General features: G+C 38.7%; 1 protein-coding gene and 1 pseudogene across 5 annotated transcripts in view; both read left to right on the top strand.

The window, feature by feature from the left end:
- SLC25A26 (solute carrier family 25 member 26) overlaps nucleotides 1-27,387 on the top strand; it is a 167,847-nt gene that overhangs the window by 102,473 nt on the left and 37,987 nt on the right. The gene's annotated exons all lie outside the window — the stretch shown is intronic.
- Nucleotides 9,724-12,724, top strand: LOC112618348 (annotated as a pseudogene).

The following is a 27,387-nucleotide window of genomic DNA, read 5'->3' as shown; positions in this document are numbered from 1 at the left end:
GTGTGCGGTCTTTTCTGTTGATGGTGGTGTTGTTGTTGCCTTCGGTTTGTTTTTCTTTTAGCAGTCAGGCCCCTCTTCTGTAGGGCTACTGCAGTGTGCTGGGGGTCCACTCCAGACCCTGTTCTCCTGGGCCCCTCCCACCCCTGGAGGAATCACCGGAGGCTGCAGACCAGCAAAGATGGCAGCCTGCTCCTTTCTCTGAGAGCTCTGTCCCAGAGAGGCACTGACCTGATACCGGCTAGAATACCCTTGTATGAGGTGTCTGCAGGCTTTTGTCGGGAGGTCTCACCCAATCGGGAGGAGTGGGATCAGGGACCCACTTAAATAAGCATTCTGGCTGCCTGTTGGCAGAGTGGGTGTGCTGCGCTGGGGGGAGTCCCCCTCATCCAGGCTGCCCTGACTCTCCAGAGCCAGCAGGCATAAAAGACTAAGATTGCTATTCCATGATACCACAGCTGCCCCTCCTCTTAGGGGCTCCTCTCAGGGATATCAGAGTTCTGTCCATAAGCCCCTGGCTGGGAATGCTGAAATTCCTGCAGGGAGACCCTACCGGATGAGGAGGAGTGGATCAGGGTCCCACTTAAAGAAGCAGTCTGCCCAAGAACTGACCCAGCGACTGTACTGTGATGTGGGGAATTGCTCCTGGTCCAGACCACCCAGTCTTGCTGGCACTGGTGGCAGGGGGAAACAGCCAACTGGAGCTGCAGTGATGGCTGCCCCTTTTCCCCAGGAACTCGGTTGTCTTAGGCAGTCTCAGGCCTGGTATGCTGGTTGGGGATTCCAGGCCAGTGGATTTTAGGTCTTGGGGTTTGTGAGTGAGGTCACTTGGCTCCCTGGCTTCAGCTCCCTTCCCATGGGAGTGGACAGATCTCCTGCCTCACTGGCCTTCCGAGAGCTGAAGTATGCAAATTCTCCTGTGTCTCAGTGCCTGCCCAAGAGGCCACCCTCCTGAGCAGTTGCTGGGAGTCTGCACAGTTCTGTGCTTGGGACCCAAGGCCCTGGTGGCATGGGTTCACGAGGGGTACCTCCTGATCGTGGGTTGCAAGGATCTGTGGGAAAAGCATGGCTTTCAGGGAGGGGTAGCACAATCCCTCACTGCCTGCCTTGACCGGGAGAGGGAGCTCCCTTGCCCCCTCCCCTCCCATGAAGCTCCCAGATGGGCCCTTGCTCCACCCTGCCTTTCCTTGCTCTCCATGGGTCATGCCAACCACCTAGTCAGTCCCAGTGAGAGAACCTTGGTACTTCAGTTGAAGATGCAGAATTCACTCGCCATTTTCATCCTTCTCAGTGGAAGCCACAGAGCGGAGCTGTTTCTATTCAGCCTTCTTGGCTGCTCCTGACTTTTTTTTATTAAGAGTGTGTGTGTGTGTGTGTGTGTGTGTGTGTGTGTGTATGTGTGTGTATTTTTTTTTTTTTTTTTTTGAGACAGGTTGGGAGACTCTGTCACCTAAGCCGGAGTGCACTGTCTCATCATAGCTCACTACAGCCTCAAAATCCTGAGCTCAAGGGTTACTCATGCTTCAGTCTCCGATGTAGCTGGGACCATAGATATGCACCACCACATCTAGCTATTTACGTTTTTTTTTTTTTTTTTTAATAGAGATGGGATCTCTCTTTGTTGCCCAGGCTGGTGTCTAACTCCTGGCCTCCCAAAGTACTGGGATTACAGACATGAACCACCACACCCAGCCTCAAAGGACTTTTAGATTCACAGATTTGAGTTACATTCCCCGTATTGTGACTTACGCTATACTTAACAACTTTCACTGGACACCGATATTTTCTAAATGCCTAAGGCTATATAACAAACACTAAAGGCAGAGTCACAGCCACCCTTGAGAAACTTAGTTTTGAGATGAGAAATCAGGAGTCGGCATCACTTAAATCAAGTTAGAGTTTGTAGAACCAAAGTTACTGAAGTAGAGAAGTGTATATGATGGCATAGCTCATTACACATTTCCTGTATATTAGGAGCCTCGTGATATAATTGTTTCTTTTCTGTGTTTTTAAGTACCCAAAGTATTGAAAGTTGAGGGTGTGCCAGAGACAAGTGAGATTATATTCATTGGGAAATTCATATTATGGCTAAGAAAATAACTATAGGCAAAGATACCATACCAGTATATAATGCATCCTGCTAGTCTGTTTTATCCCATTAAAAAACTTTGTGTGCTTTTATTAGAAGGTTTATTTTTCATATGACTGGGTAAAACAAAATTAGATAATTTACCTTTGAAACAGTTGCTTATCTAGCATTCTTATACCTTCCTAATCTATTATTAGTGAGCTTGTTTACTGTGACTATTTCTGCCTTTCAAAGTTGATTTAAATTCGGTTAAAATTGTCTGATCTTCCATTAACAGTTTTTCTTTGTGAACATATAAATACTGTTGACAAAACAAAACCAAAATGATACATCTGCATAACTTAAGGGGTCAGCTAAACTGAAATCAAAGTACTGTGTGACAGCAATTAAATTATTATTATTATTATTTTTTTTGAGATGGAGTTTCACTCTTGTTGCCCAGGCTGGAGTGCAGTGGTGCGATCTCGGCTCACTGCAATCTCCACTTCCCGAGTTCAAGCGATTCTCCTGCCTCAACCTCCCGAGTAGCTGGGGTTACAGCCACATGCCACCACGCCTGGCTAATTTTTTTGTATTTTTTTTTTCAGTGGAGACGGGGTTTCTCCATGTTGGTCAGGCTGGTCTCAAACTCCCAACCTCAGGTGATCCGCTGCCTTGGCCTTCCAAAGTGCTGGACAGCAATTTAATCTTTAGTGGGCTTTTAGACAAATTGAGACTAAACTTTGAAGTAATTAAGCTTGAGCTTTTTATAGTGGTGGTTAATAAAAATATATAAACTAAAATTTGCCATTTTAACCATTTTTAAGTGCCTAATAGCATTGATTACATTCAGTGTTGTGCAACCATGATCACCATTTCTAAAATGTTTTCATCACTGCAAATACAAACTCTGTAACCATTAAGCAATAACTCCCTACTCTCCCCTCACCCCAGCCCCTAGTAACTTCTAATCCACTTTCTGTCTCTCTGAATTTGCCTGTTCTAGTTATTTCATATCAGTGGACCACGTGATACTTGTCCTTTGCGTTTGGCTGATTTCACTTAGCTCAGTGTTGTTAAGGTTTATCCATGTTGTAGTTTGTATCAGAACTCCTTTCCCTCTTTGAATAATGTTACATGGCATGGATATACTTCATCGGTTGATGGTCACCCGGGTTGTTTCCACCTTTTGGCTATTGTGAAGAAGGCTGCTGTGAACAGTGGTACGCAAGGTTCTGTTTGAGTTCCTGCTTTTAATTCTTCTGGGTGTATACCTGTAAGTGGAGTTGCTGAGTCATATAGGAATTCTAGTTTTAGCTGTTTGAGGAAGCCCCAAACTGTTCATAGGGACTGAACCATTTACACTCCCACCAGCAATGTATTAGGGTTCCAGTGTCTTGTCACCACTTGTTATTTTGTTTGTTTTTAAATTATAGTCATACGAATAGATGTGAAACAGTATAAACCAGTTGCATTTTAAAAAGTAAATTTAAGATTTGTTTATGAAATACTTAAACTTTGCTTAAAAGTGCCCTGAGTTCAACAATTTAAAAAAATTGTTGTATTTTAAAACATTTATATAATTGCTATGGTCTGAATTTTTGTATTCCCCCAAAATTCTTACGTTGAAGTTCTAACTTTCAAGATGATGGTATTAGGAGGTGTATGGCCTTTGGAAGGTGAATTAGATCTTCGGGGTGGAGGCCCCCATGATGGGATTAGCATCTTTATAAAAAACACCTGAGAGAGAGAGCGCGCGCCCCCACCCCTTTGATCACGTAATGTTACAGTGAAAAGACTAAGAGCATTATTAGCATAACCTGGGAACTTGATATTAGTGCAAATTCTCAGGCCCTACCTAAATCGGAAGTCTGGGGCTAGGGCTTACAATCTGTGTTTTAACAAGCCCTCCAGATGATTATGATGCGTGCTAATGTTTAAAGCGTTCTCTGTATTTAGAGTTCTTTTCTTGTCTTTTATAGCATGATGAGAGTCTATACATCTTGGCGCAGTTGCAGTGTTGTCCCATCTGGAAAGGCTCCCCCTCCCCCAGTCTCCTCCTGCACTGGGCTCTCAGAGTGCGCTGGTATGGAGTGCTGATAGTTGGTCTGATGTTCCTTCCGGTTTCAGAAACCCTTCCGTTTAGGGATTTGTATCTCTTTTACTTCTTTATAAACCATCATGCTTAGCAAACTGTAGAGGTCCTTTAAAAGTTTGTTCAGTTGAATTGTGTGCCCAGCGGGTGGGGGACAGGGTACATAAAGTAATTATAGGGAAGTAGAGATGAAGCAGGTTGTTACTTGATTCATGGGATTGTGAAAACAATGGCAAAAGTCGAGTTTACTTTTTTGAAAAGTTTTCTTGGGGGTGGTATTATCCTTTCTTGTTATATAGCTTTCTGCCTGCTTTATTTATTTATTTTCTTTCTTTCTTATTTTAAGAGTGGTGTATGCTAGTTAGAATTCAGAATTATCAGGAGGAACTTTATCTTAGTCTGTTTTGTACTGCTGTAACAGAATACCACAGACTGGGTAATTTATAATGAACAGAAATTACCTGTTCATTATTCTGGAGGCTAGGAAGTCCAAGATTGGGGGACCAAACTCGCCCTTTTATATGGAACTCTCTCCTGAGATAACAGCATTAAGCCATTCATGAGGGTGGTGCCCCCATGACCCAAGTACCTCCATTAGACCCTGCCTCTCAACACTGCCACATTGGGGATCAAATTTCCAACACATGGACTTTGGGGGGCACATTGAAATTGTAGCAAATTTGCTTTAAAATGCTTGTAAGGTGTGAAATGAACTTTGAAAATGAGTGTGGGGAGATTCTGAGATGTTTCGGTTTTCACTTTTAGGATATAGGAAAGTGTCTTTTAAGGAAGAAATCCTTTGTTATTAATTCACTAGTTTGATACATGCTTTAGATTTTTTAAAAATAGGACACTTTTACCCTGTGAAATTTAAATATGTGACTAAAGATATTTAAAGTTTTGGCACACATTTTCTCATTAAGCAATGAGATTCATATTTTCTAGTTCATGGGATAAAAATAAAAATTCGATCAGTGGTTGCTACAGTTTCAATCTCATTACAGCTGCAGTGGAGTTTTCTTATTAAGACCGCTTTTCAACCACAGATACACTTTTTAGCTTAGGCTTCACAAAGCCTCATAACTGAGGTTCCAATGGCATTGAGTATCTTGCCTTTAACAGACTTCTAGGGCTTTATTTGTTTCCCACAATTTTCTGCATGTTTGTCTCAAATGAACCATAAAATGATTCAGTGACAACATGTGGTTTTAATAACAAACAAGCATAGGCAAATGAATATGGACTTAGAATTTGAAGTTTTATACATATGCCATGACTTAAACTTCTAACTCAATTTATAGCTCAGCACTCAGTCAGTGGTAAATAATTTATCAGTTGCTAGATGGACTTTTTCATTCTAGACTTCAGTTATTTTGGGTGTCTGATATTGAAGACCGCAGATCGTTGATATAAACAATTTTCTGCAAGTTTTTAATAGAACATTTCTAGTTAGGTTTTGTGATCAAGTGGGAGCAAATTTCCCCCAATCTCTTTTTTACCTTCTTGGTTTTTAATTATTACGGTTTATGTCAGGCCTCTGAGCCCAAGCCAAGCCATCGCATCCCCTGTGACTTGCACGTATATGCCCAGATGGCCTGAAGTAACTGAAGAATCACAAAAGAAGTGCAAATGCCCTGCCTCGCCTTAGCCTTAACCGATGACATTCCACCACAAAAGAAGTTAAAATGGCCGGTCCTTGCCTTAAGCGATGATACTATCTTGTGAAATTCCTTTTCCTGGCTCATCCTGGCTCAAAAAGCTCCCCTACTGAGCACCTTGTGACCCCCACTCCTGTCCGCCAGAGAACAACCCCCCTTTGACTGTAATTTTCCTTTACCTACCCAAATCCTATAAAACGGCCCCACCCTTATCTCCCTTCACTGACTCTCTTTTCGGACTCAGCCCGCCTGCACCCAGGTGAAATAAACAGCCATGTTGCTCACACAAAGCCTGTTTGGTGGTCTCTTCACACGGACGCGCATGACAGTTTATATTGCATCAAAATGAAAATTTGAAGATAATCAAGTAAGGTATTATAAAACTCATTTCTTTACAAAGGTTTCTATTGAAAATGAGTCTTTTTGAAGTAAGAATGTACTATAGTAGCTGCTCTGAGCATTAGAAATAGGCATAGTGTCCAGCCTGGGCGACAGAGCGAGACTCCGTCTCAAAAAAAAAAAAAAAAAAAAGAAATAGGCATAGTGGAGATTCCTCTTTCGCCTCTGAGGTGGAACAGCATGAGGCTACTGATGTGTGTAAATGTGGTCATTTCCTCAGATCAGGTGGGGCAATGGAAGGGGTGATGGAAGAGAGGGTTAGGAGATGCCATATTGGTATTTGAGTGTCTTGCCTGTACAGGCTTTGACTGAACGAAAACCATATTTTCCAATCAACCTTATAGTGATAAAAATAATACTCTGGCCTTAGGTAATGTACTGTGTCTAAAATAATGTATTATATCAGTTACTGTAACCACTAGCAAGTTCTTGCCCGCTGCCGATAGGGAGCCAATTTATCAAGACGAGGGAATTGTAATAGAGAAAGAGTTTAATACAAGTAGAGCTGGGTAAATGGGAGACTGGAGTTTTATTATTCCTTAGTCTCAGCAAAAATTCAGAGACTGGGATTTTTAAAGATAGTTTGGCCTGTATTCCCAGCACTCTGGGAGGCTGAGGCAGGCAGTTTATTTGAGCCTAGGAGTTCGAGACCAGCTTGGGCAACGTGTTGAGCTGCTCTCTCTACAAAAAAAAAAACCAAAACAAAAACTGGCCAGGCCTAATGGTGCGTGCCTGTAGTCCCAGCCACTTGGAGGGCTCAGGTGAGGGATGGCTTGAGCCTGGGAGGTCAAGGCTGCAGTAAACCTTGTTTGTGCCACTGCACTACAGCCTGGGTGACAAACTGAGACCCTGTCTCAAAAAACAAATTAATTAAAATAAAGATAGTTTGACATACTGGGTGTGGTGGTATGTGCCTGTTGTCCTAGCTACTTGGGAGGCTGAGACAGGAGGATCTTCTGAGCCCAGGAGGTCTGGGCTGTAAAGCAGTATGTCAATTGGGTGTCCACACTAAGTTCAGCATCAGTATGATGACCTCTTCAAAGCAAGGACCACCATGTTGCCTAAGGAGGGGTGAACTGGCCCAGGTTGGAAACAGAGTAGGTCAAAACTCCCATGCTGATCAGTAGTGGGATAGAGCCCGTGAATAGCCGCTACACTCTGGCCTGGGCAATGAAAAAAATATGTATATTTTTAAGAAGACTTCCTGTTTGTTAAAAAAAATGTGTGTGTGTGTTTGTGTGTGTGTGTGTGTGTGTGTGTGTAGTTTGACAGCAGGGGCCTAGGGAATGGGGAATGCTGGGTGGTTGAATCAGGGATGTAATCATAGTGCATTGAAGCTGGTTTTTCTTGCCATCTTCTGTTCCTGAGTGGGATTGCAAAACTAGTTGAGCCAGATTTTATTGGTCTGAGTGAGGCCAGCTGGTCTATCAGAATGCAGAGTCTGAAAAATACCTCGAACACCAGTCTTAGGTCTTACAATAGTAATGTTATCTGCGGGAGCAACTGGGGAGGTTAGGCATCTTGTGGCCTCTGGCTGCATGATTCCTGAGCCATAATTTGTAATCATGTGGCTAATTTGTTAGTTTTACAAAGGGGATCTGGTCCCTAAGCAAGGAGGGAGTTTGTTTCTGGGAGGGGCTGTTACCATCTTTATTTCAAAGTTAAACTATGAACTAAATTCCTCCCAAAGTTAGTTTGGCCTACACCCAGGAATTAACAAGGGCAGCTTGGGAGGTTAGAAGCAAGATGGAGTTGGTTAGGTCAGGTTTTTCTCACTGTCGTAATTTTTGCAAAGGTGGTTTCATTATTAGAGTTCATTTATAAGTACTGTTTTTTTTTTTTCTTTTGCCTTATATTCTCTGCCTTTTGGGAGAAGGAAAAAAACTTTTTTCTTTACTCTCTTATATTTGGTAGCTGGGAGCCTACAAATTATAGTGACAAAAGACAGAGTAGCAAGAGAAAAAAATATATTTGATTGTGTATGTATATATATACACACAGGAATTCACAAATAAATGTGACTCAAATAGGCAATTTGAATTTTGGGCTTATATACCATCTTATTAGGGGATGGAGAGGGTCCTTCTGAGAGAAATTCAGATTGGATTTTTCTTTTTGTTGGAGGATTGACTTAACCCTTGCCTTATCTTGGTCTCCTTCAATGTTTCCACAATTCTAGTATAAGCATTTCCCTCAGAAGCATTCATGCAGCTTCTGTTTATGGGAGATATAAGGCGTATATTCAGTGAAAAATAAAAGATAGCCAGAATAAAAATCAAATAAAAATTAAAGAAAGGTGAGGTGATGCACACCTATCTTGTTTATATAGTAACTTAATGAGGTTTTACAGATTCACTGATGGATGGATAGATGGTTAGCTCATGCATTCATTTACAAATGCGTATTCAATCTTTCATATGTACCAGGTACTATGCATAGGGGAAACATCTGTTAACAAGATCAATACGGGCCTTGCTTTTGCCTCTTGCGTAGTTCACAGTCTGGTAAATGAAACTGACATTGTTTAATTAGAGTGTAATGAGTGCTTTATAGGTGGTATGAGAATGTCTAAGTAGGACACCTGATCTAGTCTGGACCAGTTAATGGCATTTTCCTGAGGGTATGCTGTTGGGTCTGAGTTCTGATTTATGAATAGTTAGTAACTAGGTGAAAAGGGGGTGCAGGGAAGGCCCAGCAGCCCAGGCAGAGGAATCATATGTAAGAAGGCCCCGGGGATAAGGCCAGTGTAGCATAAAGCACGAAGGAGGGGCCAATGGCTAGAAATGAGCCAGCACATGTAGGGCCTCGAAGACCATGGAAGGATGTTTTCCTTCATCCTAAATGCAACAGAAAATCACTGAAGGTTTTATAAACAGAAGGTGATCAGTTTGGTCTGTTTTCTTAATGTTGCCTCTGGCTCCTCTGGAGAATGGATCATGGTTGGGGAGTAAAAAGAGGTTGAACAGAGATGAGTTGGGGTGTTGTAGTTGTCCAGGTGAAAAGTAATAGTAGCTCAGACTAGGAGTACATTGGGGAAAAACAGATTGAAGAAATATTTAGGAGAGAAAATTCACAAGATTGGATTGGCTGCTAGCTTGTGAAGAGAAAGGAGGTGGCAAGAAGGACCCACAGATTTCTGACACAACCACCTGATGCATAGTGACCACATTGACTGAGCTCGGGAACCCAGGAGAAGGCTAGGCTTTGGGGGCTGGGGCTCCGGCCTATGGGCTAGATTGCAGGACATACAGAGTGCCTGTGAGACAGCTAAGTGGAGATACTGAGTGGAGACTGGAACATATGGATCAGGAGCTCTAGAGTACCTGTCTGGGTTGGAGAAATATCTGATGGTATTGGGGGAAAACAAACAAAAAACCTGTTCGGGTTCAGCAGCTTTGTGAGTCTTAAAATTTTTATTGGAATGTCCAATAAACAGAAATCTTCAACTGCCACAGATGATGCTAATAAATCCTTTTCTTCCTAAAGTTTTAAATAAAGTATCTTAGATGGCAGCAGCAGTGAAGGAAAGTGAGAGGATAAAAGCCTTAAAATGAGGGACTCTGCAGAGCCATCTCAAGAGAAGCTGCCAGCGAACACAAGTCCCAGCTCTTTCTTGTCTCTTATTTTCCCAGTTAGTGCGGGAGTGTTGAGTAGCCTGCCCAAGGTCATTTGGTATATCTGGATTCTAATGAGAATCTGTTTGGCTTCATAGCTTTTGCTGTTTCCACTCATCCTGTTGCAGTCCAGAAAACAGTTAAACTAAAATAATAATCTGTAGTCAAAATCATTTTTTAAGCATCTGTGGTCCCACACAAATGTGAAATATTCTTTATTTCATTATCATACCTCTGAACGTCCCTGTCAGTGACTTGTACATAGTTGTCTCAGCCAACAAAACTTAAAGCCTTTGGAACCTTAGAATGGCAAAATGTTAAGGTTGGAAGGGACTTGAGAAATCTTCGTGTCTGATAACTTTCCTTTGTAGATAAGGAAATAAAGATATCAAGGTCAGCTGGGCACGGTGGCGCACGCCTGTAATCCCAGCACTTGCGGAGGCCGAGGTGGGTGGATCACCTGAGGTCAGGAGTTCGAGACCAGCCTAACATGGTGAAGCCCCGTCTCTACTAAATACAAAAAAATTAGCCGGGCATGGTGGCACATGCCTGTAATCCCAGCTACTCAGGAGGCTGAGGTGGGAGAATCGCTTGAACCTGGGAGGTGGAGGTTGCAGTGAGCTGAAATCGTGCCACTGCACCCCAGCCTGGGCAATAAGAGTGAAACTCTGTCTCAAAAAAAAAAAAAAAAAAAAAAAAAAAAAAAGATATCAAGGTCACCCATCCTATTAATATGAAAAGCAAGCTGTAGCCCAGATATCAAACTCCCTATCCTTCTCTGTAGCAATATATGCTGTTCTTCTCATGTTTGACTTCTCTTTTAACCCTCACATTTAATTGCCAAAGCTCTACCAGCTATTCTTCTAAAATGCCTCACATGCTGGTTTCTGTCTCCAAATCCTACTCCTCCTAACCTAGCTCAGTCTCCCATCTCCCATGCACTCAAACTCTGTGGCAGGAACCTCCTGACTGGTCTTTTCCTAAGCCACCACCATGCCTGTGCCCCTCTCCAGCTCACATGGGCTTTGACTTTTCCTTGGGCACCACAGAACTGGTTTCAGAATCTTCTGCTGAGTTGCTTCTGCAACTGTGGGTGGGGCCTGGAGGGTCAGGGTGGAGTCCACAGAACTTCAGCATACATCTGGTGGTTTTCTCAGCTTTGGAGTTTGAGGAGGATCAACCTTTAGGAGAGGGAAGGCAGCCAGCCTCTACTTAAGTGCTGTTGAACTTTTAGTGCCATTTCAGTCTATGCTGTAATTCATTTCAGCTGTTTCAGCAGTTTCTTATTAAATGCCCACAGTGGGCCAGGCACTGTCATAGTCATGGGGATATGAAGGCATTAACTTCTATTTAGTAGAGACACATGTTATTCTTAAAAAATTTAAAAAAGAGATTCCTTTAGATTGTAGGCTCTGTGGGGCCAAATACCTTGTTTTAATCATTTTGTATCTCTGGAGTCTACCTTAGCATTGGGCACTTATGGACCTTCAGTTAATATTTGTGGTGTTAGTGGAGATTGAATTAAACCAAGATTTTCTTTTAACTTTCGTATTGTTTTACTTAGAGACTTTCCATAAAAAATTGATACTCTTTAAAGAGTTCTTAGGTTTTTTTGGTTCATTCTGTTATGACTGTCCTTTCCATCCATTCATTTTTTTCTTATCTAAGTTAATAATGGAAAGGTAAGTAATGATTTAGTCATCAAGAAAGAAAGGTATTGCTGGGTGTGGTAGCGTGCCTGTTGCCCCACCTACTCAGGAGGCTGGAGTAAGAGGATCACTTGAGTCCAGGAGTTTGAGCCCAAAACATAACGAGACTCTTGAAAGAGAGGGAGAAAGAAAGAAATTAACATGTAACAATTTTTTTTTTTTGAAAATCAAGTATTTATACAGTTATATTTTGATTTTGTGTCAAATTGAAAAATACACATAACACAAATATGTGCCTTGATCTCTATCAGTAAATGTACTGTGTTTTATTCAGAATTAATATGCTTTAAAAGTGTATTTTATGCTCTTAGAGTATTTGGTCTTTCCTTGTTTCTGTTTAATACGTTTTAATTAGAAAGAAATGTTGCACCAAGTACAATTGCTCTGCCGGGAACATCAGTGAAGGGGATCAAATGAAAGAGATCTGTTAAAGGTGACCAAACGCTCTGTCCAAAGAAGAAGGCAGAGTGCAGTGACAACCCAGAACCTCAGAAGACGATACCAATCCCTCCATTTCCCTCTAAACTGCCACCTGTCAATCAGATTCACTGGGACATTCTGTGGGCCTGGCACCACCAATTAAAGCTGAGCACAAAGACCAGAAATTAGATGCACATAAGGGCCTGTATTCTTTTACTTACCCAAATCAAAAGGATATTCCTAGCACAGGAAAAAAGAGGCCAGAATCTGGAAGTCATTATGAAAAAAAATCAAAGGTGGAAAAGAGGGAAACGTCTCTGCAAAGTTCTGAGAAGATGCGTCCTCCCGAAGTGGCTCTTCTTCCTGAGGAGGGGTTGCCTGCCCTGGCAGAGTCTGCTGCTCTCTTTGAAGGAGTTAATACAGTTGTGGTGATAACTTCTGCCCCAAAGGCTTCGCTGGCCTCCTGGGCCAGAATTGCAGCCAGGGCAGGGATGCCAGAGGCAGTGAATGGAATCTCCACAAGAGTGGTGTCAAGCGGCATGTGGTCCATGGGAGAAGTCTCCCTGCAGACACAGATGGTTGGGTTCACCTCCAGTTTCATGCTGGACAAGCCTGGGTTCCCGAGAAGCAGGAAGGGAGAGTGAGTGCATGCATGCCTCTCGCTTCCTGCCTCCAATTTTCCACCCCCACACCTTGCAGACAATATGTTGAGCCCCAGATGTGTTCGCAGGAACAAGATCTTCAGAAGCCTCCAGCGGAAATAGAATAGCAAGAAAAAGGGCACATCTCTGGTAATGGCAGAAAGCCTGGACAGTTGAGTCCATGGTGCTGCTGGCAGGTCAACTCTGGTCCTCTCCACACCTGCTTCTAGGCCATGCAGACTGGTGGGTTGCAGATGTTAGCCTAAGACCGTGGCAATGCCTGCTGCTTTGTGGTTTCAGATAGAGACTCTCATGTTTAAAAATGGAAAAGCATTTTACAAATTACTATTTAATTCTAGTTAATACGTAGAAAAAGTCATTCACACTACCCCTCTAAAATAGAATAACTTCTGCTCTTTTAGGCGGGAACTTCAGCTGGGCATTGGGAATGGGTTGAGTGAAGAAATAGTAGTTTGTGTCTGTGCTCAATTTCCCTCCTCACAATACTGATTATTTTAGGAGTTGCTCCATTCCAATTGGATATTTCATAAATTGTAAAGTATTTTAAGGCGAAGAAAGGCCGTTAATTTTCTCCCTCTCCAAAACGCATGATTTTTAATATTCAAAATAATGTTTTTCAAAATTTTCTTAGTAACCTAAGATTTCTATGGTTTGACTCCAGGATAAAAACACAAGGCACTTTGTCTGTATTATTTCCACTTATAATTGTTTTATATATTTCTGCTGTTAAAAATGTTTAAGGTTGCTTCCCACTTATAAATATATAATACATTGAACTTAAAATATATTTATTAACCAGTTCTCCAAAAATAAAAATGAAACGTATATAAAATAATTCATCTGTTATATTTAGGGAACTGTATACATTGCAGTGCAAACAATTGTTAGTGATCTTTACTGAAAGGATTAATCCAAAAAGGATGATTCTGTTTTTCATGATTCATTTGCTTATTTTTTTCTTTATTAGTTGGTGGTATGGGTTGGATCATTTGTTTTAAAACCACTTTTTGTATGATTGACATACAAAAAGCTACACATATTTAGTGTATCAAATTGAGTTTAATTTTTAATTTTTTGTGTACTTCCTAAATTTATAGTCCTGTGAGTCTTAGGACAGATCTGTTTTTCACTTGTCCTGTGTTTTAATGTCCGTTTCCAACATTGTTGTATTATGACGAGTAGGGGATTTTTTTTTTTTTTTGCCACTTTAATGAAGATACAAAAAAAATAACGTGCTGAAAGGAGTGGCGGAATTGAAAAATTTGTAACCATCATGATATGGAATTAATAGGTTTGGGAAAGAATCCTCAAGAATGTTAAAGTGGAGGAGGAAAGTTTGTTAAGAAGCAAGATGGTTTTATAGTCTGTGTTATTCCCTCCCACCTGCCATTGGTTGTTGGTGGTCAGAATTATTCAGTGTAATAAACAGTACACACATTTTTCCCTTTAAAAAGTTGTACAGATTGTTTTGTGTTTTGTTTAGTATTGTGATGATGATGCGTTCTTTTGTAATAATATGAAAAGAGAATAAAAGTCCCATTAAGATGCAAATTCAAAGAACAGGTTATTTCATACGGAAGGTGTTTCTTTATAGTTAAACTTCAACCATTTTCCCCATATAACTTGATTTAATATGAAAGCTGGTTCTATGAGGCACTCCTCACGTGAATCAGTGTTAGACCTTCATGGTCATAAACTCAGAGCATGTGGTGCTAACACGTTACCTACTAATAAATAGGAGATCAGCTGTGGACTCTAGATTTCCCCGTCAGCTCACATATTTTTAAATGGTTTATTTTCATCCTCTTTCCTTTGAAGATGGGACTCTAAAAGGTCTGTCAGCTGATCCACTTCTGTTTCCTGTTTAACAGTACCTCCATTCATCGACAGCTGCTAAAGTCATCTATATTAAAAGATCTTTTAACTTAAAAGTCTCTCAGCATTCGAGAAATAACTTAGGCATCTTTATAGAAGTATTATACATTCTTTAATCAATAAAGCTTGTGTGTCTTGAACATTTCCTAGTTAGCAGTAAAACACTTAGTTTCTCTTTATAAGATTTTCTTTTATAATTACTTGCATTTAGACTTGTGCCCTTAATTTTCTATTTGTTGTCTAAATGGCACCATTTAAAGTGTTCTAAGAAATTTAATGTTTCCTTATTGGATTAGGAGAACATGCCTTTAAGGAAAAACTACCCTCTGAGCAGGTGATTTACAGTATTATTTTCTCCTGGCCAACCTTTTTAAAAATCCAAAATATGTGCCACCTAGCTTTTTAAAAGTTTCATTAGAATTAGTTATGTATTATGACATATTTGTGAAGTATGTAAAGTGCTTTGGACAGCACCTGGCACATTGTGAGCACTAAGGGTTTGCCATTATTATTCTTACCTTGATTTTAAAGATGTGAAATATGGAGATGTGACTTTTTGGTTTTTACATTAGAATTTCATATTAAGTTGGTGGCCCGTTCAGTAAAATAATAGCTTACTGTAAAGTTCTCTGCAAAACATTTTCCATTTTCATATTTAATTTGCATGAATATCATAATTTTTATTTCTCTCCTCTTGGAATATCTCTGTAGATTTCCTTTTAACGTGTCATACTTAAGGACCTCTTCATTTTCTTAAAATTCTGCATCCTTCTGTTAACCAAACACATTTAGAAAGTCATTCAAATTTTATGCATGTAAGTGGTACTGAATTGGAAAAGCAAAGGATTGTTTACCCCAGGAGCAAGCTGGAGTGTGTGCCTGCTTAATAATGAAAAACATTGTGATCAATTTGCTTTTAACTAGTTCTCCCTCTTTTCCCCCTATTTCCTTACCCCCAAGAATGAATATAAGTGTTAGACAAAGTTGAGGTGAATTTCCATTAGGGTTTTAAAAGAAATTTTTGATTATAAAGGAATTGGATGTTTATTACATTTTTAAATGTAAGAAAATTGAAAGAAGAAAGGCAGTAACAAACACTAAAAGACCATTAGTATTTTGTGGCAGATTGTTCCAGTTTTTTTCCTCCTACTCTATTCAGTTTTACTTATTTGTTTGTTTATGAGCTAGAGCCTTGCTCCATCACTGTTACCTTGAACTCCTGGCCTCAATCCATCTTCCTGCCTCAAACTCCCAATGTGCTGGGATTATAGGCATCAGTTTCCCCAATTCATTTTAATACTGATGTAGGTAAAGATTGTAAATTTACTTCTAGATTTAAAAGCTGTGGTATTTATCTTTATAACTGCTTTAGTATGTTTTTTCTAGGGATCTATTCCTTCATTCAGTAAATAATTACAGAGAACCTCCTATGTGCCAGATGCTGTTCTAGGGGCTTTGATTCATTAGGACATCCTACTCCCACCCTATCCTTAACTTTCTGCCTTCTGCTTGTCTTTCAGTACACTCTTGACATCAGGAGCTTCCAGTAAGTTAGCCTGGCAGATAGGATGCGGTTTCTGTGAAGGAGCGAGCTGTCAAAATTGACTCCAGGGTCTGGTTTGGCCTATACAACTGGGCCTATGTAGTCATCTTTAAGATGGAGAAACTGTAGGTAGAGCAGGTTTGGGAAGAAGGTTATACAAGTTGAGTTTGGACATGTTTAGTTTAAGATACCTATTAGACAACCTAATGGGAATGTTGAGTAGATAGGGAAAAACACTGATGTTCTCATCAGATGTGACAAGAGGTCAGCCAGAATTTTGCGCAATTATCAAGATTATTTAAATGTTGTGTATGTTATGTGTGTGTGTGTTAAATGTTAGTCTACAACAGGAGTAGGATATATATAAAATATATTTCATGTGTGTCTGTTCATATCTTCATCTACATATTTCTGTGTATTCTACCTCTATTGTAGGCTGTATGCTTTATCCTGACTTGTGCCTTGAGATGCTAGCTAACAATGATAGTATCTATATAAGTGATCCTTAAATAAATAGACATATAGTGGATGGGGGGAGTGGGTAGGCATTTTTTTTTTTTTTTTTGTCAGCAGAATACACAAAGTTTGTAAACTGCTGAAACACCCACACAAATTTTTGCCCATTCAAAAAGTTAAATGAATGCTGTGGATGATTCTGTCTATAAATTGTTTAAGCAACAATTCCTCAAATATGAAACTTTCTTATAAGAAAATTCTTTTGATACTGGAAGAACCAAACTCATTTGAAAGGAATCAGATCCAAGATAAACTACCAGCCTATAGCTGTTTGTCCTTCAAGAACAGAATCCATGGGAAAATCTTCTTGGTTACCTCTTTTCTTGGGTGGTGATTTGTGAGAGTTTGTGTATCTCAGTCAATTTTTTAAACCTTAGATTTATTATTATTATAATTTAGATATTATTTACATATATGGAAACATCTCTTAAGAGAGTCTTATTTAAAGTGCTTATTAATTATTGTTTAGTTTATATATCTATATATAACTCTGGTACTATGCTATATCTAAACTCTTGGGTTTTCTAGGGCAAAAGTCATTGTATGAGAGTAAGAAAAGTGTTTTCTTTCTCCCTTCCTCCCTTCCTTTTCCTGTGTTTCCACCAAGTCATTTTTTCTTTTACTGTATTCACCAGTACTTTTAAGGAATGTTGATTGATACTGCAAACAGTAGACATCCCTATCTAGTTTGAATTTGTATTTCATTTAACTGCTGTATTTTAGTTTGAATATTGGTTTGTGATCTACTTTTTTCATAAAATGTGGCTTTTGTCATTACTTAATACCCTTTAAAAAATCCCATTTTGTCACTTTAACCTTTTAAATCTCATTTCCATGCCTATCCTTTTATTTCCAGCATTTCTTTATTTTGTTTTATGTGTGTTTTTTTAAACGGAATATAGATGTCTTTTAGTGGATAATTTACTTTATTCATGTGTCATATAGTTTTTTCTTGCTTTCTTTGCTGCATATTTTAACTTGCAGTTTATTATATCTGATTTTTGCTGGTTTGATCAATTTATTTTTTTTTATTTTTTTTATTTTTTTAAATCTCTTGTTACTTTGGAAGTTCTACCGTGTATTTCCATTCTATTAATGGCGACTTTTTCTTTCCTTGTACTCAGAAACATTTATATGCTGTTATTTAAAAATATGCTGTTATTTAAAAATAAAACATGTGACTTTCCCCACCAACTTGTCTTTGCTATAATAACTTCTGTCTCCTGCATACATCCCTCCTCAGTAAGGTGATAACTTTGGAATATTTTCACTTTCCTCTTGTTCTGCGACCCCCACCCCCACACCCACACCCAGCCAAGAAGGTTTTGTTTTGTTTTGTTTTGTTTTTGTTTGTTTGTTTATTTTGAGACAGAGTCTTGCTGTGTTTCCCAGGCTAGAGTGCAATGGCACGATCTTGGCTCACTGTAGCCCCTGCCTCCTGGGTCCAAGCAATTATCCTGCCTCAGGCTCTTGAGTAACTGGGATTACAGGTACGCGCCAGCAAGCCTGGCTAATTTTTGTATTTTTGATAGAGATGGGGTTTCGCCATGTTGGCCAGGCTGCTCTGGAACTCCTGACCCTCAGGTGGTCCACCTGCTCTGCCTCCCAAAGTGCTGGGATTACAGGCGTGAGCCACCACGCCCTGCCTCCAGCCAAGAAGTTTAGCATGCGCCTACTCCTACTGTGTTTATCCCTTCTTCCAATGCTTTGATATTCCTGAGACAGTTACATACTTTCAGTTCAATCCTTAGCAGATAATACTTTGCCGAACATCTGTTTTGTTTCAAGTATTCTTAATTAGAATTTATTACAGTTGCCATACAATTAATATTACTCATTTATAAATGAGGTTGAATGTATACAACTACCATATTTCATAAAACTGAAGCACTTTTTGCATTTTAGCACCTCTGGAATTGAGATGTGCCTTATAATTGATGATTTTCTAGAATTAGACTTACAATTGTAATTTGGCAGCACTTGGATTTTCTTTCTTTTTTTTGAGATGGGTTCTCTTTGTGTTTCCCAGGCTGGTCTCAAACTCCTGAACTCAAGCTGTCCACCTGCCTTGGCCTCCCAAAATGCTAGGATTACAGGGATGAGCCACCATGCCCAGCCAGTGCTTGAACTTTATTATCTATCTGGTGGAATAGATACAGATACATGAAACTGTATCTATAGAGAAAGCTGGTGCAGGCACAGACAGGGTTTATTTCATACTGCTCTTATCTCTCTTGTCCTTCCCCAGAGATCTTTAATTCATTTGTTCTTCAATCAGAGGTCGTTCTCAGGTATTTTTCTATATGACACATGTGGGTGGTATATTTTCTGAGTATCCATCCATACATTTTTTTCAGGACAAGTGACAGGTGTTGTGTTTGGGGATTGCTACTTTTCTCTCAGTAGTTTGTTAGAGCCATTGCTATGGCTTCCATTGTCATAGGTGAGAAGTCTGATGCCTCTGATTTTTTTTCCGAAGTACTGTGTTCTACCTACCTGTAAGCTTGTAAAAATATTTTCTCATAGAGTCAGGAATTTAGTAGGATGTGTCAAGGTCTGTGTGTAGAATAACATGAGCGCTTTTAATCTGCAGACCACGGTCTTTCTTTGGCCCAAGCAAATTTTCTTCTGCTTTATTACTGCCTCTCCTCTGTCTTTTCATCTTTCTTCAGCTGGTACTGCTGTTCATCTTATTAGATCTGTCCTCCAAGTCTCTTATCTTTTCTATCGTCATTTCTATTTTGTTGCTTTGAGCTGTTTTTTCCATTTGACCTTCCAGACCACAAATTTGGATCTTCATCATAAGCCATTCTTTCCTTCATTTAATCTACTACATGGTTTATTTGGAAAATCATGTTTTTAGATGTGGGAAAGCTTCTCTCTGCTGTAGTTAAATCTCCCCAGCGTCCCTTAATTTTTCTGACTGCTGTTGGCCTTTCTTTCTCCAAGCAGCTCTATTTCATTTGGGGTTTATTCCCTTCATCTTGACCCCGTCTTTCTGGATGCTTAGCCTCTTTATGTGTTGTCGTGTTTTCTTGGTCAGCTCATGAGGGCCCAGGTCTGATTTTGGCCTCTAATGATTCAAGGAGATGTAGATGTGCTGCCTTCCCTGTTCCCCACCCAAGGGTCATCAGATCTTTGTGGGCCAGGCTTTTCTTAGAACTGTTAGTTTATGGTCCTTGTTCTAGGATTCCAAGAGACTTGTCTCCAGATACTTGCCCAGAACCTAGAGAGAAAAAAAGCACACACTCCAGTTCCCTCCTCTGTATTACAGAGAGTGCAAGCCTTCACTTCCATTTAGCTGTCTGCAGGTCCCAGGGCTGTGTTCTGTTACAGCAGACAGATTGAAAATGGTAATGGAGGTCAAGGAAGGTGAGTTTGTGTCTGACTCTTTCTGGAATCTTTTTGGGCCTGGATTTTTTATGTTTTCATTCCCTTAACAGTTGTGGATCTTTTGTCTAGACTTAACAACAGTAGGTAAAACAGCATTTGGCATGGAAACTAGAAGACCTATAGGAGTAATATATTACTGTTCTCAACTCTTTGCTTCTTTCTCTCTGAGAAGATTGATGATACTTCCCTGTCTCTTGCAGTGTGATTGATTTGTTGTGTCTCCTGTCCCATAGTCAGGCTTGATTTTATGACTTGGCCAGTGGAGTATTTGTGGAAGTATACGAGTCCTGAACAGAAGCATTCTTTGTTTGTTTGTTTTTTTGTTTTGTTTTGAGACAGAGTCTTACTCTGTCGCCCAGGCTGGAGTGCAGTGGCATGATCTTGGCTCAGTGCAACCTGCATCTCCCGGGTTCCAGTGACTCTTGTGCCTCAGCCTCTTGTGCCGCACACGAATAGCTGGGATTACAGGTGTGCGCCACCATGCCTGGCTAATTTGTTTGTATTTTTAGTAGAGACGAGATTTTGCCATGTTGACCAGGCTAGTCTCAAACTTCTGGCCTTAACTGATCCACTGGCCTCAGCCTCCCAAAGTGCTAGGATTATAGGTGTGAATCACTGTGCCTGGCCCTGACCGGAAGCTTTAGGAGATATAGCAGATTTCTGTCATCCCTCTTGCTTCTGCCTTCTACCTTGAGAATAGCATGTCCCAAATATGATCTGTTCTTCTGGATTGGATTCTGGGAAAGAAGACACTGAGGGCAAAAGCCACAGCTTTGAGGGCAGCCATAGCTAACCCAGGGCTAACATGTAATGTGACTGAGAAATACACGTGTGATGTATGCCACTGAGATTTGAGGGTTGTGTTGTTACTGCAGCAAGCTAACTGATAAAATCTGGTTTAATTTATTGTTTCTCCTTTTATTAGCTGATACATATTTTTCCTACCAACTTTAAAAATCTGTATCAGATCCTACATTCTATTTTCTCTCTCTCCTGATTTATCTCTTAATTGGCTGATATAAATGAACTATTGTAATTAGGGTCAAACACTGATTACTTGTGGTAGAGTGTTTATAAGTTATGTAGTAGGTTCCAACCTGTGTAACAACTGGGGAAAAAAGCAGTAAATTGGGGGCAGTGTCTTGCGGCTGTTAATTGCCTATTTATTGAATGCCCTAAATTCTGTTCCAAATTATGATTGTAGAAGCATGGCTTTTCTCTGAATGTATAAAGCAGATTATTTGTAGATCTCAACATCTGGATGGTGGTGCTGTTTTCTATTATCATAAATAAGAATTAATTGGGAAAGCATTTATGGAGTGATTTTCCAGAGTTGGGAATTCCTGGGATGTGTATATGTGCGTATTTATCTGGCCTGTTGGATTAACTGAAGAACAAATGTAAAGAATGGGATTTATTTTTGTGTTTTATCCTTTTTGTGTATAATTGATATTCTTTTGTCTTATTATTCTGCTCTCAAAACACTATTCTAACAAATATTGTAAATTAGCAGTAGATGAGTAGAAACAGTAATATTATTCCTTGGACCATGAGCCAGAAGACCCGGGTTCTCCCATAACTCTTTTAGCCTTATCCCCTCCCTTCTCTTCGTCCCTTCCTTTGCCTTTCCTCCATTCACTGATGTAATAAATATGTATCGAGTGTCCTGTTAGGTGAGATGCTAGATGTGGTGAGAAGTAAGCCAGCCTCCCTCATCAAGCTTACCGTCTTCTCTTCTGTTCTTTAGCCCCTTCTGTCTTCCAGCCATACAGCAGTATAAATTGGTCCATGCTGCATTACTGCTAAGCCTCCTCGTTGCCATCTTTTGTTAACAGGGCTGCTTTCAAAGGTGTTTTTAATACTGGATTGTTTTGGGAAAGTTGGGGTGGTGAGGAGGGAGGGAGGAAGGAAGGGGGGTAGATGAGTAGGCAAGTAGGAAAGGAGGAAGCTAGGGAGCTGTTCACAGGACCTAACCACCCAACAAGCTGCTTTTTATTAATGTTTTTCATGATTCTTTTCTAATTGTAATTTTGCATAAATGCACAGAGGATGTATCTATACAAATGATTTGAATATTAGATGAGAACCTTTCTTGTTCCTGGCTAGGTTTTAAAATTTTATTTTTTAGAATTTGGGAAACCATCAATTAAAACATCTTTGGTACCAGAAAAATTGCTCAAAAATAGGGAAAGCCTGGATAAATAAGCATATGCCTTTGTTAACAAGGACATTTGATAAATTAATAAGTAAAATAAAATCTACCTTTTATTGTTATGTTTCTTGAGGCATTGGTCACTCATTTTTCCTCTCCCCTCTTTGTTGTTGTCTCAGTAAAGAGATGCTAAAATGTGCTGCTGAAAGGGAAGGAAAGTTGGGGGTGGGAAAGACAACGGAACTGTACACAGTGATGTCATTCTCAGCTGCAGGAAAAAAATCTTAAGGCAACCGGATTATATTTGATAAAAGATTAAAGTTGCATGCAAATTCTAACTAAGAACAGCTGTTTCCTGATCCTGTGCAAGTTCTAACATTTTGATAGGAATTCTGGTTTTGAAATTTCTGAGTCTTAAGTTTACCTTCCTCAACTACTGCGTGGCTGTTTTCTTAAAGGACTTAAGTCAATACTGCTTAACATACTGGAAATGACTGTGAAGAACCAAAAATGAACTTCTTTGATTGCTTCTTACAAGAAGTTTTCAGGTTTCATAAACAAGAATCATCGTGATTGCCGAGTGACAATTTTAAAAATTGTGGTGTGATGCAGAGTTCATTCCAGGAAGCCAATGAAAAAATGGAACATATGTATATGTGTGTGTGTGTATAATTAGTAATAGATTTTTAAAAACTTTTCAGGTGTTCCTGATTTTATTAAGAACCTCCACTAGCAAAAATTGTTCCTTTTTAACACTTTGTTTTTAGGTGAGGTCCAATTTGTATCAACTGTGACATCATAATTTATATTTTGCTAAATCAGACATGTGTTGCAAAATCTTGATGCCATAATTGCACTGCATCAGTAATGCTTACAGACTCCTGGAAGTAGGATGAACTCTGAAAGCAAATACTGAACTTTAGCTAGGGGATTGGTTTATATTGAATTTTGCATTACAATCACTCACTTCAACTGTGAAAGCTGGTGTGATTTTGTAATTTTCATTTTGATTGATTTTTTAAACTTGATACCTAAAAGCAGATTTCTTTGTGTTCTGATACACCCAGCCGTTCACACTGGGCGTTTTCTAAGGATGATTGTACTGTGGAAATGTTAACGCTGGGGCTTAGTCTACCATGTTAGTGTGAGGTATGTTGAGGAATATTTACAGTCTGTATGATACAGTTAGAATGTCCTACACATTAGAAATGATTGATTAAAATGAAATGATTGAACAAAGTTGTGTTTTATGAGGAAGAAAAATGGAAAGAACCCATCAATGAGGGATAGTTAAATATTATGAAATTCTGTGCATTAGAAAGAATGATAGATCTATTAATGTATTAACATGGAAATACTTAAGATAATGTTGGGGGAAAATATCAAGTTTTGGAACACATACTAATGTTTAAAACAAACCCCCTGAAATTAAAACCTAAAACTAAATGCGTGGAGATAAATCAGAAGATTTATTCCAAATTGTTAATGACAGTTAACTTTGGTTGAACTTCTGTATATTAATTTTAATGCAAATGTAGTCATGCTTTACACATACACTTATTTTTTATTATGGATGTACACAAAGTAAATTGAATTTATTATATAATGAACCATGAAGTACCCATCACCAACCTGCAAAAGCTATCAATATTCTGCCGTTTTTATTTCATTTATGTCTACTCTCATTCTTCACCTTGACTACTATTATATTTTTTACAGTACATTTTTAGGTAAAATTCATATATATTGAAATGCACAAATTATATATGTACACTTTTGACAAATGTATAGTTGTGTAATCCATATCCTTATGATATTGAATGTTTCCCTATTCACAGAAAGTTCTCCATCTTCAGTCTCATTCTGCCTACCCAGTTTATTTTTGCCTTTTCTGGAATTTTATACGAATAGAATCATATAATCTGCACTTTTTGTTTCTTACTTCTTTTGCTCAGTATAACCTGTGCAAGGGTTGTCAATGTTACAGCAATGTATCAATAATTTTTTTCATTGTGTTACTAATATTCCTTTATATGAATACACCACAATTTGTTTAGCCCTTCTCCTATTGATGGACATTAGTTGTTCTGATTAAAGCTGTTACGACATTCATGTATAAATCTTTTTGTGGACGTATATTGTTGTTGCTCTTGGATAAATACCTAGGAGTAAAATTTCTCGTTCAAATTAAAACCTGAGCAACCACCTTTGAAAGTTTTAAGTTCCCACCAGCAAAGTATGAAAGTTGTGGTTGCTCCATATCTTTTCTGTTGTTTGATTTTCTCAGTCTTTTGATTTCAGCCATTTTAGTGGATAATGGCACCTCATTGCAGTTTCTAAAAAAAAAAAAAAATTAAAATTGTGGGAAAATTGCCACTACCATAATCATAAAATTTGCCATTTTAAACATTTAAAGTGTAAGATTCAGCATCATTAATTACATTCACAGTGTTGTGTAACAGTCATCACTATCTATTCCTAAAACCTTTTTATCACTTCAGACAGAAAGGTTGTATCATTAAGTACAGAGCTTCCTGCTTACCCTTCCCCCAGCCAGGCTACAGCTTCGAATGCAGTTCCCCCACAAACAACTTCTAATATAGCTTCTATCTCTATGAATTTGCCTTTTCTAGATATTTCATATGATTATAATCATACATTATTCGTCCTTTTATTTTACCTGGCATGGTGTTTTCAGAGTTTATCCATATTGTGGCATGTATCAGAACTTTATACCTTTTTATGGCTGAATAATACTCCATCCCATTGTATGTATATACCATATTTTATGTATTCATTTGTGTGTTGATGTACTTAGATTGTTCAGCTATTGTGACTTATACTGCAAGCTGGGATACTAGTGTCTGTTTAAGTCTGTTTTCAGTTATTTTGGCTGTATACCCAGGAGCAAAATTGCTGGATCATAAGGTCATTGGATGTTTAACTTTTTAAGGAACCATCAAATTGTTTTATCAATAGATTTTATTCAGCATTTCCCTGATGACTAATGATGTTGAATCACGTGCTTATGTTACCTATCTTCCTTTGTGAAGGGCTTGTTCAAGTCTTGTGCACATTTTAAAAATCAAGGTTTCTTTTTTATTGTTGAGGTTTGAAAGTTATTTTTATATTCTAAAATGCAAGTCCTTTGTTAAATACACATTTTGCAAATATTCCACTCTGTGGCTTGCCTTTTTATTAGGTGTATACCTAGAAATGGAATTGCTGGATTTTATGCTGATTCTACTACTTAATTTTTTTGAGGAAGAGCCATACTGTTTTCAGGTGACTGCAGCCTTGCATATCCTTTGTTCACCAACAGTGAACAAGGGTTTCATTTTTTTCATACCCTTGCCAGCAAGGATATTTGTTATTTTCCGTTTTTGTTGCTAGTAGCCCTCCTAAAGGGTGTGAGTTTATATCTCATCATGGTTTTTATTTGTGTTTCCCTAATGATAGTGATGATAAACATCTCTTTATATGCTTGTTGTCTATTTGTGTATCTTCTCTAGAATAATGTCAATTTAAATCCTTTGCTCTTTTAAAATCTGGTTGTTTTGTTGAATTCTTTATATATTCTGGATATTAACCCCTTATCAGATACATGATTTGCAAATGTTTTCTCTTATTCCGTAGGTTGTCTTTTTATGCTGTTAATTGCATTCATTGATGCACATATGTTTTTAATTTTGATGTCCCATTTATTTCTTTTTGCTTTTGTTGCCTTGCTTTTTGTGTCATATCCAAGAAAATCATTGCCAAATCTAATGTTATGAAGATTTTCCCTGTGTTTTCTTCAGGGGGTTTTGTAGTTTTAGGTCTTATGTTTAGTTCCTTCTTCTACTTTAATTTTTATATAGGGTATGAGGTAAGGGTCCAGATTCATTCTTTTTCATCTGGACATCCATTTTTCCCAGTGTCGTTTGTTGAAAAGATTGTCCTTTCACTGTTGAATGGTCTTGGCACCCTTGTTGAAGATTATTTGACGATATATGCAAAGCGTTATTTCTGGGCTGTTTTATTTCACTGGTCTGTTTGTCTGTCTTGATGCCACTACAACACAGTTTTGTTCATTGTAGCTACTTTTGAAATCAGAAAGTATGAGACCGCCAACTTTCATTGGGGTACCTTGAGGTCCACATGAATCTTGGTGGTGGATTTTGGATTTTTCTATTTGTGCAGAATATGCCATTGGGATTTTTCTTAACCTTTTGATGAGCAGAAGTTTTAACATTTGATGTAAATTAATTTTTCAAAAGTTTTTTTTCTTTTGTGGTTATTGCGTCTTGTGGTCCCAGAAATCTCCTTCTATCCACAGATCACCAGTTTGCACCTGTTTTCTTTTAAAAGCTTTATGGATTGAGCTTTTATCTTTAGGTCTGTGATCCAGCTCTCATTAATTTCTGTGTAGGGTTTTGAGGTTGGAGTCAAGGCTTATTTTTATCCTGTGGATATTCAGTTGTTTTAGTGCCATTTATTGAAATCATTGTTTATGAGCACTCTCCTCTATTTCATTGTTTTGTCTATCCTTAACGCCTGGTTACTCTGATCACTGTTTTGATTATAGTGGTTTTAGAGTAAATCTTGAAATCAAATATTGTCAGTACTCCACCTTTCTTTCATCTTTCAAGATTGTTTTGGTTATTCTAGGTCCTTGGCATTTTTATGTAACTTTTAGAATTAGCTTTTGATACTATTGTAAATATAATTTTTTGTTGAAAAAAGTTGTTTTTCATTTATTTGCTGCTAGTATTTAGAAATTATGTTGGGGGAGAGAGAGAGAGAGAGTGTGTGTGTGTGTGTGTGTGTTGATTCCTTAAGATTCTCAGCACAAACAATCATGTCATTTGTAAATGGGGACAGTTTTACGTCTTTTCAATCTTTGCTTTTTATTTCTTTTAATTTTTTTTCTTTTTCTTGCCTGATTGCATTGACTAGGACCTTCAGCACAATGTTGAATAGAAGTGGTGAAAATAAACATTCTTACCTTATTCATGATCTTAAGGGGAAAGCATTTAGTCTGTCACCACTAAGAATGATATTAGCCATACATTGTTGGAGGTATACTTTATCAGATTGAGGAAGTTCCCTTCCATTCTTATTTTGATGAGCATTTTTATCATAAGTTGGTGTCAAATATTTAAATACTTCTGAAAAACAGTGAAACTTGTTTCCAGGGCTTCAGAAGTATAGTGAATTACAGACTAATTTGACATTGTCATTATCTTCATTACAAAATAGTGTTATATAACTGGCACTCTAACATGTAAATTGATACATTAGGAA

Source organism: Theropithecus gelada, chromosome 2 (assembly GCF_003255815.1).
Source record: "Theropithecus gelada isolate Dixy chromosome 2, Tgel_1.0, whole genome shotgun sequence".
NCBI classification, from domain to species: domain Eukaryota; kingdom Metazoa; phylum Chordata; class Mammalia; order Primates; family Cercopithecidae; genus Theropithecus; species Theropithecus gelada.
The sequence above is the reverse complement of the archived record's forward strand: the minus strand, read 5'-3'. Positions and strand labels throughout refer to the sequence as shown.